Raw genomic sequence first — 19,574 nt, 5'->3', positions numbered from 1 at the left:
GGGCAGTTGGCCACATCTACTGATGGGGAAAATCATGTAGTCTGAACCCTCCCGTCCAGAACAAATCTTGTAGTGTGAACAGTAGCCCAATTGAGGGTCGGGTGGTGTGAACAGCAGGGCGTGTTGCAGACAAAAAAGACATGTAGTCTGAACAGGGCTTTAGAGTCATTTCAAAAAAGCTTTAACTTGTGTTTTTTAGACTTTGTTTCTTCAAAGCCCAACAAGAAGCTGTTGAAATTGCAGTTCATTTGCTGGGTAGGACAAGAGCTTTGGTGGGTAGGACAAGAACTTTGCCAGCTCAGTGCCTCACTGCTGCTGCTGCTGTGACCTCAGCGCTGTGCTTCCCTTCATGCTGACACTCCCCTTCTGACCAATGGCACAACTATCATCACTCAGCAACAACGGTCCCTCAGCGACATCTGCATTTATGGTGATTTATAGTCCTGCCAAAAAATGATGAAGAGGAAATCCGGTCCAGTCTGCATTGCCATATCCCATTCCCACAGTTCTACAGATTTACTGTATGAGCAATTACATTAGAAGCGTCTTAAGCAGTTATTCTCTATCAAAACAACTCTGATAATAATACAAAAAAAAAAAACCCAACAACAGCGATAGAAAAAGGATATGGTTTGACAATTTCTAGCACCAAACACGTCTGTTTTTTCTGGTTGGTGGCTGAAGTTCTTGTCTGAGTGCTGTAGGGAAGTGATGCATGGTAAATGTAGCTGAAACGCAACGAGGTCACAGAGAAGGCCGGAACAAGGGGTCTGATGATGCAGTAAGAGCAGAAAGGAGGAGATTGCTCCGGGACATTTCTTAAAAGCCTCGTCCAATATCACTCACTGTATTATTCTCCTCTTCACACACGTGCACGCACGCACACGCCCACCCCTTCACTATGGTTTGGTGTTTTTACACTAAACTGAAGTCAACCAAAGCACAACAAATAAAGACAATCTGTCCGCTCTCTGTCTGGCTCTCAGCTTTAATGAATATATGGTGGCACCTTTTAATGCTACTGTCAAAACAATATCAGGACTTCAAACCAAATATGAAACAATTTGTAATGGAAAATGTATTAAGCTGAAGTCCGAATAACTAGTCTTGTTCCATTGTAACAGGTTGCCAATGAAACAAAAGCTATCAAATTTTGGTTCTGGGAAATTTCTTATGTTGGAAACTAATCAACATAGACCGGGGGGAGCATTCATTGTAAAAAGGTCACAGAATTTTGAATGTCACCAGCATGACACTAACTATGCTGGTTCTCTTTTCCCCTCTCCTCACATGTAAAATGTAAAAAAACCCAAAACAAAACAAACAAAAAAACACACACACACATCCAAGAATGCTGCGAGGTTGGAGAATGACACTCAGGTGCACAAAAATATTGTGATGAAGGTGGACAATCATCTGAAGTTGCTTTTCATCAATTAAGAACAGCTCCATTATTGACACAAGAATGTCAATTCATATTGCGAAAGGCTACAAAATTAAAAAAGCGATTCTGACAGCAACATAGTACTTTGATTTCACTAACAACTTATTTACTTCACTTTAAAAGCAATCATTATAATCTGTAGTTGCATCCATGTTGGCACACAGGAGGCTGAAAAGTGACAGTTCAGTCAAGGAAGCTCACATCAGGGACGAAGAAATTTGTCAAACCTTGCCAACTTACCTAATCAATGACTCACAAGTGAAACAGTGGTTAGGACTAAAAAAAAGGGGGGGGGGACATTGTAACTGTAGTGAGGCAGACAAAGAGACAAAGGCTGTGATACAAGCACTCAGATCGTTCAAGAAAAATGCAACACTGAGAAGTGATGGAAACAAAATATATTACCCTGTGACATTGCCAAAAAATAGTGCAGGCAACAACGTCCTTTCCTAATTTAGCATTTTTAATTGCCCAAAAAATATTATTTTTCATAATATTTTTGTTTGCTCTCATTTCACAAAAAGTTTTCAGTCATATTCCGCAGCCCACACTTCCACTTTTGCTGGTGTACAACTACAATTTTCTGAATGGTGGTGGCCCTCGCAGGGAGGATTGTAAGCATTGTGCTGACTACTGGCCACTAATCGTGATTTAGAAAGATGAATGAGACCAAGCTGACCAACTGCTCTTCTTTTATTCGCTGTCTGAGGGGGAAGTGGATTTCAAATCTTTATGGGTCTCAAGAAGAATGGCTGAACTGAAAAAGCAAAAGCCTGAGGGTCCATAACCCATTCTACCAGATTGAAAGTAGAGCAAATTCCTGGGGCTACAAATGAGTATGCATCAACTGACACAGTTCTGGTCTTGATAATCCACTTGATGTTTACACACATGATTCCTCAAACTGAAACTGGGATAAGTAACTTACAGATATTTGAAAAGTTCAAGAGACTACCTTTTCCCTTAAGCCATGTGGGATGAAGAGGGTGCTCGGGTGAAACTGAGCAGAAAAGATGGTTTTAAGCATCTAGAAACTGTAGATCAGCAGAGTTGGAGGGATGGGGTAGATTGAATTTAGTAAAAGAATTCATCAAAAATGGAAGAAAGAAATTCTGCAGGGGCACAAAAAAACTGTGCAAATAGCATTGCAAAAGCTGGGTATTTTCCTGACCTTGAAATGTGGCTTGCCCATCTCTGAGCTATTTTGATGCTCAATGCAAATGGGAGGTGCTCAAGTGGGCAGGAATGTGCAACCAGGTGGGAACTTCCGTCAAATGGAGGAGCAAGAAGAAAGTTTTTAGTGTTTGATGTTGTGCTAAAAACAGACATCTCAGAATCGTGTCCGTTTCTGGCGTCACTTTAATTTGTTCTTGCTGCTTTAATCATCGAATACTTGTAACAGTAGTACATACAGTACATCAGCACATACAGTACATCAGCACTAATTAACTGCTGGAAAAAAACAAACAAACACACCATCTGTCTTTGGTTCACAACATACTGCTCTACAACAGACAACAATGGTACGAGCTACTGCTGTCATGCTACACTGTGATTGACACAGCTGGTTCAGAGATGAGCAGTCGTGTGAATGACTTAGAATTTAAAATATACTCACAATAATTATATATATATATATATATATATATATATATATATACACACACACACATACATACACACACATACATATTTATTACACACACATCTATCAGCCTCACCCAGCTCCTTGCACCTTTTGCTGCTCATCATTCGTGTAGCAAAATGGCAGGTGGGCCCACAATATGTGCAGCCAAGACCAAGCACACAGCCTGCTTGATGATCTTGCATGAACAAAATCAGGTTCTTTGGTCTTGTTTGTATAATCGTACATCTTTTTTGAAAAACTTGAATGGATGAAATGGGGATTTTGTTCAACTGGTTTATTTCAGCAATGCACTTCTATAAATTCTGTCTTCATATAAGTTATTGAAAAATTCTTTAAAAAACAACAACCTGTAAAGCACAGTTAAACTAAACATTTCAAAATATGTTTGGGCTGTATGACGAATTAGTCCCTTTAATTGGGCCTGATTTTATATGCGTGTTCCCTCAACGTGGCTCGCTGTCTGATTACAGTGGACATAACATCAATGAGACAGAAAGGAGAGTTTAATTGATTGGTGAAACATTCCATGATGCACGAACTAGACAGGGTACATTACTGGTAGAAATAACGGGCAGCTTTTGCAGAAGAGACGATTCAAATCAGTCACCACAGGTTAAATGAAAACATTTCTATGATCACATTTTAATACATCTAAACACAAGAAAATTCTATTTTTTTCTCCTTCAAGAAAAAACTGTGCAGGTTTGCTGTGTCAGCATACAATTGAAAGTGCATGTGCATGAGCATGGAGTTAACATGAATTAATATAATTTTTAGAAACTTAAAGGTCCAAGCCAAGGTTTCTTGACTTGCTGGCCATATTCTGATGAAGGGAAAGTGGAATGATTGATGCAGATGACCTTTTAAGTAAGAAACAACGTTTGGATCTCGATATAAAAATGCTAACTGTTTCATTTGTCTTCCTGTAAAGGGGCTTTGCAATACTGGAGGGTAATCTTGACACATGAAAGCTACCGTCAAGGCACAAAGATAGAAACAAATCTAAGGACAAATGTGAGTTAATCACTTTAATACCTCAGTTATTGTTTTTCAGAAAGATGCTCCATTTTGAGCCAAAAAAACGCACCGCCCAACAACAGAGCATCACAGCGAGTACGAGCTCTATGATCCCTGCGTCCAAAGACATCAGATTCTGTCTCTGTAGCTTTATGGTGCCTCTTACATCGATGTTTGAGTTGCACCACAAAACAAACACACACAAACATAGCAGCAGCAGCAAGTGGCCTACCATACCAGCAGGATAAAGTTTTACATGAGTCAATTACAACACAATGCTGCTTACCAAGGTACAACAAAAGCTTTGTGAGTAAAATCCCAATTAGAGGCCCCTCCCCTCTGTATAGGCAGAGGAGGACAGGAGGAAGTGTGAAAGTTTGGTAACATCGGCATGGGTGCCCGTTAATGTCTGGCTGAATGGAAACATCATGTCACTATACATAGCAATGTCCTGTTCTATCTAGGCAAAGGTAAAATTTTGCTTAACTGAGCAAATAAAACAGCACTGAATCCAAAGAGATTCAGAACACTGGAATTTGGTCTATTTTTAGCCCACGTCTTAAATAAGTTCAGCATTTTTTCATCTGTAAGTTGAAAATGTACCTAAAACGTTTAGTTATTCTGTCCACGGGGCAACATGGAATTCATATGCTATATGTACTTTGTACCGATTTTACATTAATTCTGTGACTTTTACATCTAAATATCAATTCTGCATCTGAGCTTAGACCACTTCTACAGGGAGTGCTTAGCATTGCCATTTGTTGTGCTTGATCTGCTTTGTCATTTGCAGCATGCGTGGCTACGTCCTAGAAGTGTCACCCTTCTGCCAGCCCGCAAGAGGCTTGCTGAGTTTTCAGCTCCACTGTGTTTGCATGACTATTTGAAATGTCCAACTCTGACTACTTGGCTAAAGTGCCATCAACCCCCCCCCCCCCCCCCCCCGTTACAGGGCGACACTGATTACCCTCTCAAGTTTAATGGGCGCCAACACAAGGACGAGGGAGGGACGCTGTGTTGTGGGAAACATCCTTGAAGGAGGAAGCAGAAGTCAAACAAAGTCACATAGTTAATTTGCGTTTAGTCAAAATGAATGTGTTAAAGTTTCCGGGTAAATCAGAGATGTGCCATTGTGTTCATGTTTCATCAGTAGTTTTCACCCAAACTGGTATGTTTGTCTATTAGCAGTATTAAACTAAAGTTACTGAGCTGATTTTCACAAAACTTGATGGAGGGATGCAACATGCCAAGGAGTGCCAAACAGAATTGAGGCGGGGCAGATCTGTTGAATGAGAAAAATAAAAACTTTTATTTTGATTTGGTTGCATTGGTGGTGGAGGTACATGTTCTAAAGAGAGTCATTCTGGTCTGCAAATGCCAGGGCATGAAAACAATTAATAATCCATGTTGAATAGGCAGAAACATTCACATATATTAACAATGGTATGTTTTGTGCTTGTGAAAACTGCACAACCAGCTTTTCAGATGCAAAACTGAATGAGTTAGATTTAAAAAGCAAGGAAAAAAGGAAGGGAAGGTCAGGCTTGCCCAAAGCCAAAAGCATGACTTTATTTAAAACATAAAATACACTTCTTTGATTGCATTAATAATCATACCCCTCCCCCCATGTGCTCTCTAACCGAGCTTCCAAGAGAGAAACAAGTGTGTGTGAAGAGTCACATGACAGCTAGCCCATTCTTTTGCTCAAGGAACTACAGATTTTCTTGTTATAAAGAGGAACAAAACTCACTAATACTGTCTTTCCCCATCATCTTGAGTTTCAGGTTTGGTCACATTTTTCCTGGGGCAGTCAAATCTAAGGGCTAGAATGTAAATAAAGAAACGGTTTCTATTCAAAGCAGAGAAAGTGTTACGGTGCACATGCAAAGTACTGCCAGGGACAGTGATGAGGTTTCAGTAGGATTGCCATATCTGACGGCTGAAGGAACCCTGGTTTTACCCTTTGGCTGGTGATCAAAAGCAACATATGCAATGTAATGGTTATACGGCACGACTCTACAATGGGTGGTGAAGGGAGATTGCTCTGCGTGTTGATGTTAGGGTCTGCTTGAACAAACTTTCAAAGCATTTAAAGCTATGGAGGTGTAAGCAAGTGTGCTGGGTAATACATGCATATGAAACTAGAACAGTGCCATGTTATTGATAATTCGTTTCATTTAAATATTTTTCAGACGTGTTATTTTCACTCACTGAAGTCTATGTTTATCATTTTACACTGAAGAGAACATTTTAACAAAGTGAAGAAGCTGAGATGGTCAGACAGATGATACAGGTTGATTATTACAGAAGGGGTGTATTCTGAAACCATGAGATTAGACTAAAACTGGGATTATAGCAGATGATTCTTGCTGGCCCCTGATAAAAGTCACAGCAGAAAACTTTGGTCTGAATTGGCAGTTTGTGTGTGGTCTGCTTTACACGTGTCCAGCACCAGTGCATCACTCAGAGAATGGGATTGAGGTGTAACACCTCTCAATAGGTAAGAAATTTGATTCACATTACAATCATGATTTCTATCCCTGCCCATTCAACATTGATTCATCACATCCAAGAATCTAAAAATAGATTTGTTTTCAGTCTCGCAATGCCATTGTAGCTATATTTTCCCCCCTGGGATTTTAGACTACCAATCCCTTAGATGGCACTGTGTTGGTTTGAAGCCCAGATACCACTTCCATTTTCTTAGCATGAGAGTAACAAACAAGCTAACATGGGTCAGCTACACAGCTGGGTGACTTCAATCACATTCACAGCAGAGAGCCCTGATGCTGCCTCTGGAGTCAAGTCTACCCGGGAGGATTGAGAGTCAGTGGATTTTCTTCTCAGACATGGGTACGTTCCAAATGGTAGACAGGTTCCTCAAGCAATAAGCAGCCGTTTGTGCTGTGCTGTTCTCTTTCCAGGTGTGACATGATGTGGAATTTGAAGATAAATGAAACTGATGTCCCCAACAGAGGAAATCACAAAGGCCCTCGAGTCACTGAAGGAGGCATAATGTCTAATGATGGCACAGACATTGTCAGTGGCTGCCCTACTTCAGCCAACCTTACTCCATGACATACAAGCTGGTTTCCATGGTGACGCAACAATCCTAGCAGAAAACAAATAGCCAATCCATGAGGATGTGGCTTCGCCCAAGTTGAGCAACAGGACATTCATTCCAAGGTGACTACTCAGGCTGCAGCGTTTGACATAACCTATAAACATTTTTTTTAAATATACAGTAAATACAAATCAAGAATAATTTCTAAATCAAGCCATGAGATTTTCTGGATCTGACATAAACCTCTATCTTTGAAACGGCCACTTGAGAAAATTTCGGATTCCCAGTGACCTGAAGAATAGCGGAAAAACTTGTGGAGCGTACTAAGACAGTTCAGTGTTTCGCAGTTGTAGGCTTTGTGTGCAGAAGTGCCCAGATATGCCAATCTGGCTGCGCTACTTGCCTTTTATTTACATCAACCCTAGGCCAAATAACTGACACACTTATCTATTTAGTAGTCTTGTCTTTAATTAGATTCTTTTTTCTCCTCTTCCATGGTTGCCCAAAATGATGTTACCTTGTGAGGCACTGATTTGCTAAAAAGCCTGCCCAGAGGGGTTTGACTAGTCAGTGCTTAACATTTACAAGTTGGAGGGACCGACAGCAGGGTACTGAGGAGATGAGCTAATCAATGCCCTTTGTCTGTGTGCTTGTAAGCCTGTTTCACAGTGACTGTAAATATTCTTATCCAATTTCTCAATATTTTAATGTTGAGCATCTCGCACTCTCAGACAGTCAGCTCCTCCCTTGCTATGCATGGATACACACACACACACGCGATACAGAATGGGTGTGGGGGGCTGCTCTAATTAATCTATCATAGATGTCGCAATGCTCTCAGACTAATAATATAATAAAATGCGAAAATGAATCACCAAATATACCTAATCATGCATTTTTTATGTGCGGGAAACCCTGCTGTACCAGTGGACACATTTCTAATGTTGCACTGTATTTTATCATTTCACCCAACCCTATAATAAGCAGTAAAAAAATAACACTTTAGGATATACACCATGTAAAAGATGTATCATTGAAAAGTGAAAATACAGTAGCCTGTAGCCCAGACTCTGTTCATATCCTGATCTCTAACGAGGTTTTATTTGCCGGTTTGTTAGACACTTATACTAAACACTGCCACCTTGATGTTGTAACTATGTTAAGCTTGCTAAATTCCAAGTGGTTTGGAAATATTTTCGATTAAAAAACAAGCTATTAGGTGCCGGGAAAGCCTACATAAGTTTCTAGCTAGAGTCATGAAGAGAGGCCAAGCCAGCGGCCTATTGCCTACAGGCACATTTCTTACAGGCACTGCACTAGCACAGGAAGAAACTAATCCAAGTGAGGAAGTACAGAGTTTTAACTATAGATAGCACATGTAACAGGGCATTCAATAATTAAAACCCATTCTGGGTCTCTCATTATTACCAACACTTACCACCACTGCTACAACATGTCAATCTGCCTCAAGGATTCTTCAAGGTGATGATATTTGAATGTACTAGTGATATCTGTTGTTCGTGCTTGAAACAACAACAACAACAACAACAACAGCAAAGTGCTGATGTTGGACTTTTGCATTGGTGCATTGGTGGTTTTGGCTCAACAGCAGGCAAGCATTTATTAGGTACGGCAATATACAACATTCAAAAGCAAAACTGCCATGATCTCACATGTAAAAATATAGTTTTGGAATCCCCAGACAGCTTGTGAAGGACTCAAACCCAAGAGTGTTTGCTCACACCTCCAGAAATCCAATGTTATTGCATGTTTTCAATGATGCTGCTAATTTTCCCCTCATTTCAAAATTACAAGCCACCAGGTTAAGATAAATTAATTTCATGTGATGGGACAAAATCTATCCACTGAATTGACAGAGAGGGAAGAGGGAGAGGGAATGAGCTTACTATGTTTGTTTATGGTGAGTGTTGGTCCGCCCAATAAAATGCTCCAGCTAGTTGTCCTACATTTCATACCACTGCAACTGTTGGCCGAACACCAGCAGACATCACCATCAGTGTGTGAACACGAAAGTCCCACTTGCTCCTGATGAAGGGAGGGAGGCAAGAAGGCTGCGCCCAGCAACTGTGGTCATTTGCCAGCAAATTGATGTGTTTTACGGGGTGAAAACTAGATAAGGCGTAACAGTTCAGTCTCAAGGAAAACTAAAAATGTGCAATAAGGCAGCAACATTTAGGATGCATAGCCAACGGTGGGGGTATGAGGTCAGATTTATGATGTTATTTTATTTCATCAGCTGAATTCACTATGAAGCTGTTCTCTGGCACATATTTGTCTGTTTCTGTTGCAAGATGACAAAAGGAGTAATGTTATCCAATGTCAATGAAACACAGCTTGGCTCATTAAAGCTACACGTTGACTGGCACTCATTAGCTTATGCTACCACTCATTAGTTTATGCTCCCGCTTATTAGCTTATGCTATCACCTCACAAAATCACCAAACACAAATCTGTGCTGTGATTTCAGCTGCATTCACAAATGAAATGAACACTCAAGGGTGTTAGAAGCTGCCTAGAATCTTTCTGAGGTGCTACTCACATCTGTGTGGCTGCAGTATTAACGTTAGCTTACCACTGTGGGCTGCTGACTGTCGCTGCCATGAGAGCCACGCCACTCGCTGACAACGGCTGTGCTGTGATTTGAAGCATGTGTAGCATAGGTTTAGATACTTTATCCAAGTGGCCTTTTTGGTATCATCAAAGCTTTACCCACGAAGGAAACACTGCGTATATGTGGAAGAGTTATGATCTCAGTGCTAGCTGTGGGCACAGTGAATGAGGCAGGTGAGACACCGATAATTGCAGAAAGGTTCCAGGGTCTGAAATAATATATCATTAATTAGGAAAATATTGCATTATCTGAAATGTGAGCAGAGACTTAATCTGATGCTCCTCCAAAGCAGAAATCTTCATTTTTCTTTCAGCATAATTTATAGACCCAAAATAAAGGAAACGGTAATACATACAGATACCTACATAGGCTATCATGAGCTGAAACAGAACCGCAGCACACAGCATTCGTACAAATGGAAAAAAAAAAGGTTTTTAAGATAATTCAAGGATTGTAATGAATATGTTAAAATGACCCTGATTTGCACTTTTGAATGTTAACTTTTTTTGAATTACTTAAGTGAAGAGTATGGGCTCATGGTTACATCTGATGTTTGCTAATCAAATATTCAAATTAGATTTTGTTTGCATGAGTGTCTTAAAAAAATAAACAGCATGTGTCAAATTTCATACTGTTTACATCTACTGCAGAATCAAACCAGATCACACTGCAGCAAATTCTAAGGCGTTGAAAATGATCAGATTGTTGGCCTAAAAAAGATATAAGACTGCACAGGGCAAAAAACTTGCACTTATTGCCTCTTTCTCTGCCCAAAACCCAATAATCCCAAAGAGTAACACATACAGAGTTTAATCTCATTTATATTTTAAACTTGTATATTTATGATAAAATACACATTAACAGGATTATAATTCTTTTATTTTAAACAATTAAAAAAAATAATACCGGGGCAAAATGAAAATGATTTAGGGTTCAAACTTGCACTCATTATCTGTTGACATTCAGTCAGATCCTGAAAAGCTCTCCTGCATGCCGAGGAAAAAAAGAAAGTCACACACATACTGCCGTGAAGGCATTCAGTGAGGCTCGTCATACCACTCATAACATTGCATAAGCATCAACACAATTTTTCAGAAATGTGGCCTGCAGATTATACAGTCTCAGTCCACATGGCTTCTGGCTGGAGTGGACAGTGTGTCAAGTACATGCCATGTGTCACTGTTATGACAAGGGTCATATCCAGATCACACAAGCTGATTACACTTATATGGAATTTATCATTTGTTTGATAAAGCAATATTAATGAAAACTCATACATGCACTGTACAGTGCAGTGAACATTTTGCCTTTGATCTGCAGTGGCTAACTAGGCAAGAGCAGTCGGCATAAGGTGCACTACTAGGAAACGCTCAAATCACAATAAAGTCACAAATCCTACTGAAATTGGGAATTATTTCTTTAAGCATGATGGATCTCTTTTCCTTTCGTTTTGGTGTATGTATTATGTTAAAAACCAAATGAGTTGAAATAAGAATCAAACAAATGTACCAGGGGTAACACATGTTCAAATTATCTTTCATTTAAAAGTGAAAGTAGTTCACATGCATCATAAAATGTTTTTGTATTTGCAGTGTTTCCTGGCATTCATGCTTACAGTCAAGATGTACAACACCCCTTTCCCACCATGTTGTCCTATATCCGAGATGCACATAGTGAATTCACCTAACAAGGAATCCGGTCGGCTTTAAACACGTTTAAAAGACATATTCTGTACATGTATGGTAGGGGGGAGGAATCGAATGTGCCAAGCCTGAACCCATCCGATGCTCGGCAGATGTCTCTCTCAGTCTGAGAAAAGGCGGTGATGAAAAAAGGCTTTGAACGCCATCTTGTTCATTGCAGCTGCTTGGGCCCTGAATACAGGAACCCATTCATTCGAGGAGGCGGAGGAAGGGAGGGGGCACACTGGCGAAATGAATTGAACCAGTAAATACAAGTAGCTCTTTTAAGAAAACCGAGCATTACCAAAAAACAAAACAACAACAAAACAAAAGACTAGTAATTTGTCCATTTCCCGCACTCAAATCTATGGAGACAACATCTCAACACGGCTCGGCGGCAGTAACTCCGACCTGGCTACATGTTTCTTGCCTCGGTGCCGGAGGAGGCGCTCAGCTCGGCTTCCTGCGACAACACGTCTGAGTCGTTGCTTAACCATCTTTCGAAATATTTACCGCAACATTAAGAAAAACAATAAGAATAAATCAACGGACTTCCCCCCATATTGTCTTAACGTATGTTTATTTGTTAGACTTGATCATTAACAGGAGATAAATGCCCCCGTTTTCCAGGCTCCGACTATGGTGGAGCAGCGGGGCCCGGTGGGGCATGGCCACTGTAGCTCCAGCTAACACATTTGCCCTGCAACGGACCCGTGATCGAGATAACCAGATTGTCCAGATCCAATTAGACCATCTCGTTTCCACAGCATTAAAACAAGAGGTTAAAATTAACACCGAACTCCCAACTGAACGTACCACTCATGCGGGAAAATGGCTTTTCGGATCCACAACAGCGCTGACTGCCATTCCCCCTCCCCTCCCGGTACTAGCTTTGTTTCTACTCCACAAACGATGCAAAAAATGTAGGCGTTATAAGGAAGAATCATGCTAACGAACTAGCCATTTCCCCTCAAACGCCAGCAGCGGCTGGCTGAGTCTGCAGAATACATGTGGGAATATGTATCTTTATCAAATAGTAACCCGGCTCCGTAACAGTGTGGTTTCGATTCACTACATTTAACACCAGGACCTCAAATATCCTGTCAAATCAGTGTTCACCGCTTCGAATCTCGGCATACGCAAACAATCTGATCGAGGCAAATATCAAAGCACGACTTTTACACATAGGCGGAATTCAATGACAACATATTAATTGAGAATTTGGGCAAATGGTTCTCGGCTGCCATGTTCTGGAGTTACACACCCTGATCAACCATACCAGGCTGCGGTCACTGCTGGCTAACTTGCAGGGACTGGCTACAGAACAGTGGGGGTGGTGGTAATTCTGTTGGTGAAGTAGCCATTTTTAGACTCCCTGAGTTGCATGATGCTACAGATTTTCAACACTAGTGGAAGGAACTCGCTGGTTTGAGTTATGCAAGTGTTAAGAAGTTGCATCTGCGTATTTAAAAAAAAAAAAACAGCTCGACCAGCGTTGGTCAACAGTTGAGTTACGAGCAACGTTAGCAATTCAACCAATTAGCTTACCAGGTAACCACTAGCTATCTAGCAAAGATGTGGAAAAAAATTGTGGGCCGACATGCAGATCCGGGATGATGGCTGTAATTAAAACAGATTATCGCCCAGCAGTGGATCCCGTTTTGGAATAATAATGATGTCTATTAGGTAACGACCTCAAGAAAATAGAGTTAAACCAATTATGAACTGGAGTGATGAAGATATCCGGACGTTGGAGAGGGGTGCTGGCTAACCTACCCCACTGTCGCCAAATAACCTGTTCATTAACAGTACCAAGGGGCCCACCTGTCAAATACAACCATTAAAATTTTAAAATCGCCTAAATCTTATTCTGGGTAAATGAATAATAGTGATCACCACCCACTCCTATTGGCGGCTAGTACTACCTAGCATCCAGCTAACGAGAACTAACTAACGGAGGAGCCACTCAACCCATTTAACCCCTTTCGCTCATCTTAGCCGCTCGACAAGCTAACCGACCGCTCAGACGTTTAAAAGCAATGCATTTCCTGAAGCACCATTTCAGCTGTTATTTCATCAACTTACCCGCTTTCAGTCGAGTGTATCCGTTGTTTTTATCAGTGACTGCAAACAGAAAAATCTTGTCTCTCCTCTCTCCACCCAGGCGCTCAGATTTAGCTAGTTTAGCTACCGAGGAGCGGCACTCCCCGAACCCAGTTTTTGACCCGCAGAGGGGGGAGACACACCGGCACAGGGGAGCAAATACAAGACGGTGTTCACCCAGATATACGCTTCGGAGTCCCGTCAAAGCGTTCTTCAAAGTTCACGCAAATTCCACCTTGAAGCAAAAAAAATCCCTTCTTGTCTCTCCCACCGTCGTCGTCCCTCTTTTTTTCTTCCTTCACGCCAGGATCTCAGTCGCTTCTTCCTCCGGCCATCAAACAGCAGAGATGGGCGCGGTAACCCTGCACTCAGGTCTGGGAAACCCCACGCTACGGCAGCGTCACAACGCACGGCGAAGGGTCGGCGACCACTCCAAACAGATCAGGAAATACTGCCATCTTTGGTAACACCAAACACACCTAGAAAACAATTACCTGCCAAAATACCACTTTTAATCTTACCTTATTTTTTCTTAAGTGAGCTCAGTCAACTGTGCTCCAGTGTCTGAGCATTTCCCTGATTAGTATGATTAGAATAACAGTCTGTATGCACTGTTTATGTTAATAGCTGCAGACTGCTTTCACTGTAATTCATAAGGAATATATATGAAAATTGATATCATTGTAAACTTTGGGGTTTTACTAATAGTATCTTATTATATATTTTGACGAATAATTATTTCTGTGTAAGCCTTGTAGATATGACTAAATTGTCAAAGGCATTTTCTTTCTGTGTGCTATGATGTTGGAGAGGAGTAATCAGAGGTTTTAACAGGTCAGCGCAGCAACTGCTACATCAACTCAGCAGCAGTTGCTCATTTGCAAAACAAAACTGAAATTTAACTACAAAAGTACAACAAATATGTGGTACGTTCGATGACAGTTTAGTGTAGTTTTACTTTGCACAATTTTAAAACACACAAAAGTTAACAAATTAAATAAAAAGAGAAAGAAATATGCAGTTCAGGGAGATGTAGGAAACCCAGTAGGGTCTGTCTAAGCCTCTGTTTTAAAATAAAATTGGAATCTCATAAGGCTATAAAGAAATGGAAATAATGTAATAAGGCTGCATGAAAGTGGTGGTTGGCTATCAGAATATGTCAAACTTTTAAAAAAAAATTTAATAGTTTGATCTTCTGCCTCTAATCTGTCGCTTCCTTCACAGTTGTCTGCTCCTTTCTCCAGACATTTGGGCCATAAAAACTGGGATGAAATATTTTCTGGAGAACCTGGAAAAATCATGGAATTTGAAGATAGTAATTTCTAGACCTGGAGAAGAAATAAAGGCACAGAAATTATTGGGACAGTGAAATTCAGTCAATCTTTTGGTTGATTTACTTCAATATACGCTGTTATTTTCTGATGTGGATTTTTGTATATTTGACATGTGTAAACTGACATTTCAGAGAGTGTCTTGTCAGGAATATTTACCTCAAAAGGCAATGAAGAAAATAGCTAAATGTATCAGTAAAAATATATATGAATGCGGACATTAACCTTGTTGTATTAGCGTTTGAGATTTGATGCCCCTATGTTCTGAGCTAAGAACTCAGTGGGGATTTACTTCCTGTGCAGAGTGTTTGTGGGTGGACCGTCACCGCAGCACAGGGATGACACGATGATTACCAGCAGCAGCCTCGGTAGAGTGCTCCGAGGAGGGGTTGATGCTCAGTGGGTTAAGGCGTTACTTGGAGACGTGGAACACTTTGTTGTCTTCTGGGATAACCAAGTGTGTAAGGGCTCAGCCCGATGGGGGAAGACAACAGAGTCCTCTGCTTTGGTTTGGTTGAGGAGTGGTCCTGAGAGAGCCGTGCTCTGTCTCCTGTAGCCCGACATTTGGTCACTACCGTTCATGCGAGATCTGCTCTGCTGTTGTTTTTGTTTTGTTTTTTTTTTTGGGGGGGGGGGGTAATTCTAAATGAACAGCTGATCATTTGTCTGCTACTCATAACAGCATAAAGCTTCTTTTTTTGCCTAAAATGAAGTGTTAATTTGAGTTAATGTGTGTATTTTTGCTGCTTCTGAAAACCTCTCATCTTTTTATGTGAGGGTTAAAGACGTAGTGGTGATTTAGATTTTTGAGGTCATGCGTATGTAGTTTAGCAACCTTTTTGTTTATTTATTCACTGGTGTGAAACAAGTGTGGAGTTGAAAACAGTGCCCCTGTGCCGTATGCATGTCAGGTAGACTTCTGGGTGTGAGTTTCCACTGGGACTCATCTGCCCAGGTTAATGCTGCTGAGATTTAGTTGCCCCTGGATACACACCCCAGCCTGTCTGCATGCATGTGTTGTGAAGCTGCTTTAGTCGAGCTACAGACCACTCAGGGGAGAAGCTTATTGTCTGGATTCGACCTTTTGATGAGCAGAGCGGAAAGATAACAGTCCATACTGTGATGCTGCTCCCTTAAGCTTGGGTTTAGGTGTGATGAAAAGATGTAAAGTTGCCAGATTGTGATAAAGAGGAATGATTAAAAAGAGCAAATAAAAAAAAAAAAGTCCTTTAACTTCACTCAAAACTATGAGGGACATACAGCATACGCTTTTACAACGAGGTACCCTGTCTTGATCATAATTAATATATTCGTTGTAACTGTGTGTAGTTGGCATTCTTCACATTGGCATAAACTCCCTTTAAGTTGACTTTTCTGAGCCTTTTGACGCTCCAGCTCGGATTTTATAGATGCGTATTCTCTAACCCTGACCGGGAGCCGCAGACACACGCCTGCCAGCAGCGCCGCAGCCCGTAAGTAGCACTATCTCACAGTATTAGCGAGAGATCAGAGGAGAAATCAGATTAGAAAAAGTGGCAAAATGGGAACACAAATATTGTCTAATATGATCTCATACATTTCATAAAACCAGTGACATTACACAAGGCTAAGCTCATAATGACCTTGCTTTTTATAGGCAGGTTGGGGTGCAGTAATCTGATTTAGCATAATCTCCTACAATCTCTGATAAATGCTTACGGCATGTATCTCTGAGAGAGGTCAGAGCCTATTGGTCCGTTTTGAGGCATTACTGACATCTGCTGTTCACATACTCAGAGCCTGGTTCACGTAAAGGACGGGACACCCTTCACAATTCACCGAGTTCATTCTCCTCTCTTCAAGAAGTGAACCATTTAAATGGGTCAGTAATGCTGGGAAGAAAAAAAAAGATCTTCTACTGGTGCTGCTGTCCAGACAGAATCTTTTTTTTAAGAAAGAATTAAAAGAATGTGTTAAACAAATATGACAATGACAGGCGAAATCAAAGTGTGAAAACTCACTCTTTTTGGAACCATACCTTTCCATCACGCTAAAGCACGAAATTCAAACCTACTTGATGCATAACAGTATTTTTTTTAAAAACAGATAACGTAGTGTCGTGTGTTTTGGGGTAAAGCGTTGCAGGTTTTGTTGTTGATGAAGTATTAATTTGTTGAATTTCCTCAGCGAATAAACTCAAAACGGCAGTTAATGTTTTTGGAGCCAAATGAGAATGAAAAAAACAAATTCAGCTCCAGCGCGACCTTTGTTGAGAGACTAAAGTCAGCGGGCTGTCACCCAACAGATATCTGAATGTTTCAGGGATGTATGTCTCAGCAGGATTTGGAAAAACAAAACAAAACAAAACAAAACATGCATTTATCTTCTCTAGATTTGACTTTTTTGTTTTTACAGGTAACTGCAGCTCGTTCGAGTTAGCAAGAATGCTCCTGCTGCTGCTGCAGGAGTCACCAAAACACTGGATCCTGTCACTCCAGTTGGCTCTGTCTACAGATGTGCTAGAAAAGGCTGCTGTTGGTCTGGACAGTGAATGTTTGAGGGCCAAAACACGTAAGATCTGCTGCTGCAGTACATTCAGAAGGACACGCGCATGTGATCTGTTTTGTAACTATGTTATAAATGTACCTCTATTGCGTTTTGATCGTGTGCAGTTTGGTTTTAATTAGTTAATCACACAGTTGTTTAATTAGAACTTAAACAATCAACAAAACCCAGATGTTGAGGCGTTTTTTTCTTGTGTTTCGGCCTTTTGTTGCATAGGTGTGGGAGGTACATATTCCTTCATATCTGTCAGCAAAATGTTGAATTTCCATCAGGCCGTTTGAGAGAAAAAGCAAGACTGCATTGCAGTTGCTTGCCTGTCGCAGTGACTTTGACCACAAAAATTGTTCATGCCAAATTTGACAGATTTCCGTCGAGGTGTTCTTGAGATATCAAGGAAACGAGAATCCTGCCTCCAGCTCCGTGGATGTCACTGGTGTGGAGACGTTAACATTTAAAACTAGGTTTTACATCCATGATGTGAAAGGCAGGTCTGGAGAATTCTGGAGATTTCAGCACTCCTGACGGCAACAGTTTGTCTTGCTGTGGATTCAGAGTTTCTAATGCATGTAGTGCCTTTTTCAGGGATCGTGGGCTGTTGACCACAGCCCACCAGCGTCTTCAGTCCTGGGTTTCCCTTACAGCTGTTTCTATGTCCAGGTGTTCTTGTGCCAGCCTTTCCTTCTTGCATCTTGGGGGTTCCATCTAAGGTGAAACTGCCCGGTGAAACTGGTTCTTGATTTGCGGCCAGTCCATTCCCATCTTTTTATTTCTTCTTCTTCTTCTGGTTGTTGCCGTGTTTGCTGCCAAAGGTTGTTGTTCCTGATGATATCTGGCCATTATATGACCAAAATCAATTGCAGGCAGCTATTTATGAATGTCAGTATATTTTTGTTATTGTTTGCTTTGTTGTCTTCCATGTCTTGATGCTTTAGTGCTTAGATGGAGGTTTTTGTTTTTTTAATTATGTAAGACATTTGTGGATAGAATAAATATATTGAATTAATCTTTTCTCAAATGTCTGTCTCAAATATCTTACACAAATTCAAATTCCTTTACATTCCAGAAATTCCATCACCCCTGAATGACTAACTGGGACGGTAAAAGCCCCCTAGAGGCAGGTACTCGCAAGTACTGTCATCAGGCCTGATGGGAGTGATGTAAGGACAGGCTGAGGGGATCTTGGTTATTGTCAAAATTAGGTGACATTTGCATCACCTTTTATTATTCATCCAGGAATATCATCAAGAATACACTGTGAGTAGTCATTGAAAGAGACTTGCCAGAAAAAATGTGCGGGCTGTTGACACACGTTATAGTAAGAAAAGTGGTAATGGTGGAAGTGATGAACAGCAGCCCTTTCCTGTTATCAGTGAAGCTTACCTCTCCTCATTTGGAGACTGGATTAATATCGGTTCATCTGATCATTGTAACATCAAACCATTGTTGTCTAGTCCTCATGCGTGTTCTGTGTCACATTTGACAGCTGCACCACGCTTGGCCTCAGCATGACCCCGTCTCTTCATGGCTACACTATCATGTACTGTATACATCTGCTGCCTTACATCAGCTGACACACCCAAGGCTGACATAACTCAGCTGCTCTCTCACACCCCCTGATGGTGGAATTAGGTTCCTACAGTTGGATTAAAACTGCTGCAGCAGGTCAACGGGCTTTAAATAGTTACAGTTAGTAACAATAAGGGTCTGTATTTAATATTGGGACTTCTGTTACTCCGCAATACTCAGTGTTGTCAATGTTGTAAGGACCTGGAGGAGGATCCGGTTCAACCAGGGTCCAGGTACAAAGAACAAAGGTGTGAGGCCTCGTCAAAAACCTGCAGCAGCGTCCTTGAGTGGAGAAGTTGTTAGAGTGAAATTACAGAAAATCAGCATTGCTGTTGAAGGCCACCACAGCCGAGATCCGCTCCAATTAGAAGTGCACATATTGTTTATTTTGCCAATATTTTTGAACCGATTTTAGCTGATAGAGGACATTTGCTGAATTCCATGTTATCTATATTAAAGCAAACAAGTTCGTACGATACTCATTTTTAACACATTAAAAACACTTCAATGTGAATTTGAAAAAAGTTTTTTTTATTTCCAAAA

General features: G+C 40.9%; 1 protein-coding gene across 1 annotated transcript in view; it reads right to left on the bottom strand.

Moving 5' to 3' along the window:
* The window catches only part of gnb1a (guanine nucleotide binding protein (G protein), beta polypeptide 1a), a 38,060-nt gene extending 24,104 nt beyond the window's left edge, over window positions 1-13,956 (bottom strand). Inside the window, exon 1 of the mRNA XM_086214323.1 lies at window positions 13,573-13,956. The gene's annotated coding sequence lies outside the window, so the exon portion shown is untranslated. The remainder of the gene's footprint in view (window positions 1-13,572) is intronic.
* Window positions 13,957-19,574: the final 5,618 nt, after the last annotated feature.

Source organism: Aulostomus chinensis, chromosome 9 (genome assembly GCF_037954235.1).
Source record: "Aulostomus chinensis isolate RoL2024-O1b breed Wild chromosome 9, RoL_Achi_v1.0, whole genome shotgun sequence".
In the NCBI taxonomy this organism is placed as follows: Eukaryota; Metazoa; Chordata; class Actinopteri; order Syngnathiformes; family Aulostomidae; genus Aulostomus; species Aulostomus chinensis.
The sequence above is the reverse complement of the archived record's forward strand: the minus strand, read 5'-3'. Positions and strand labels throughout refer to the sequence as shown.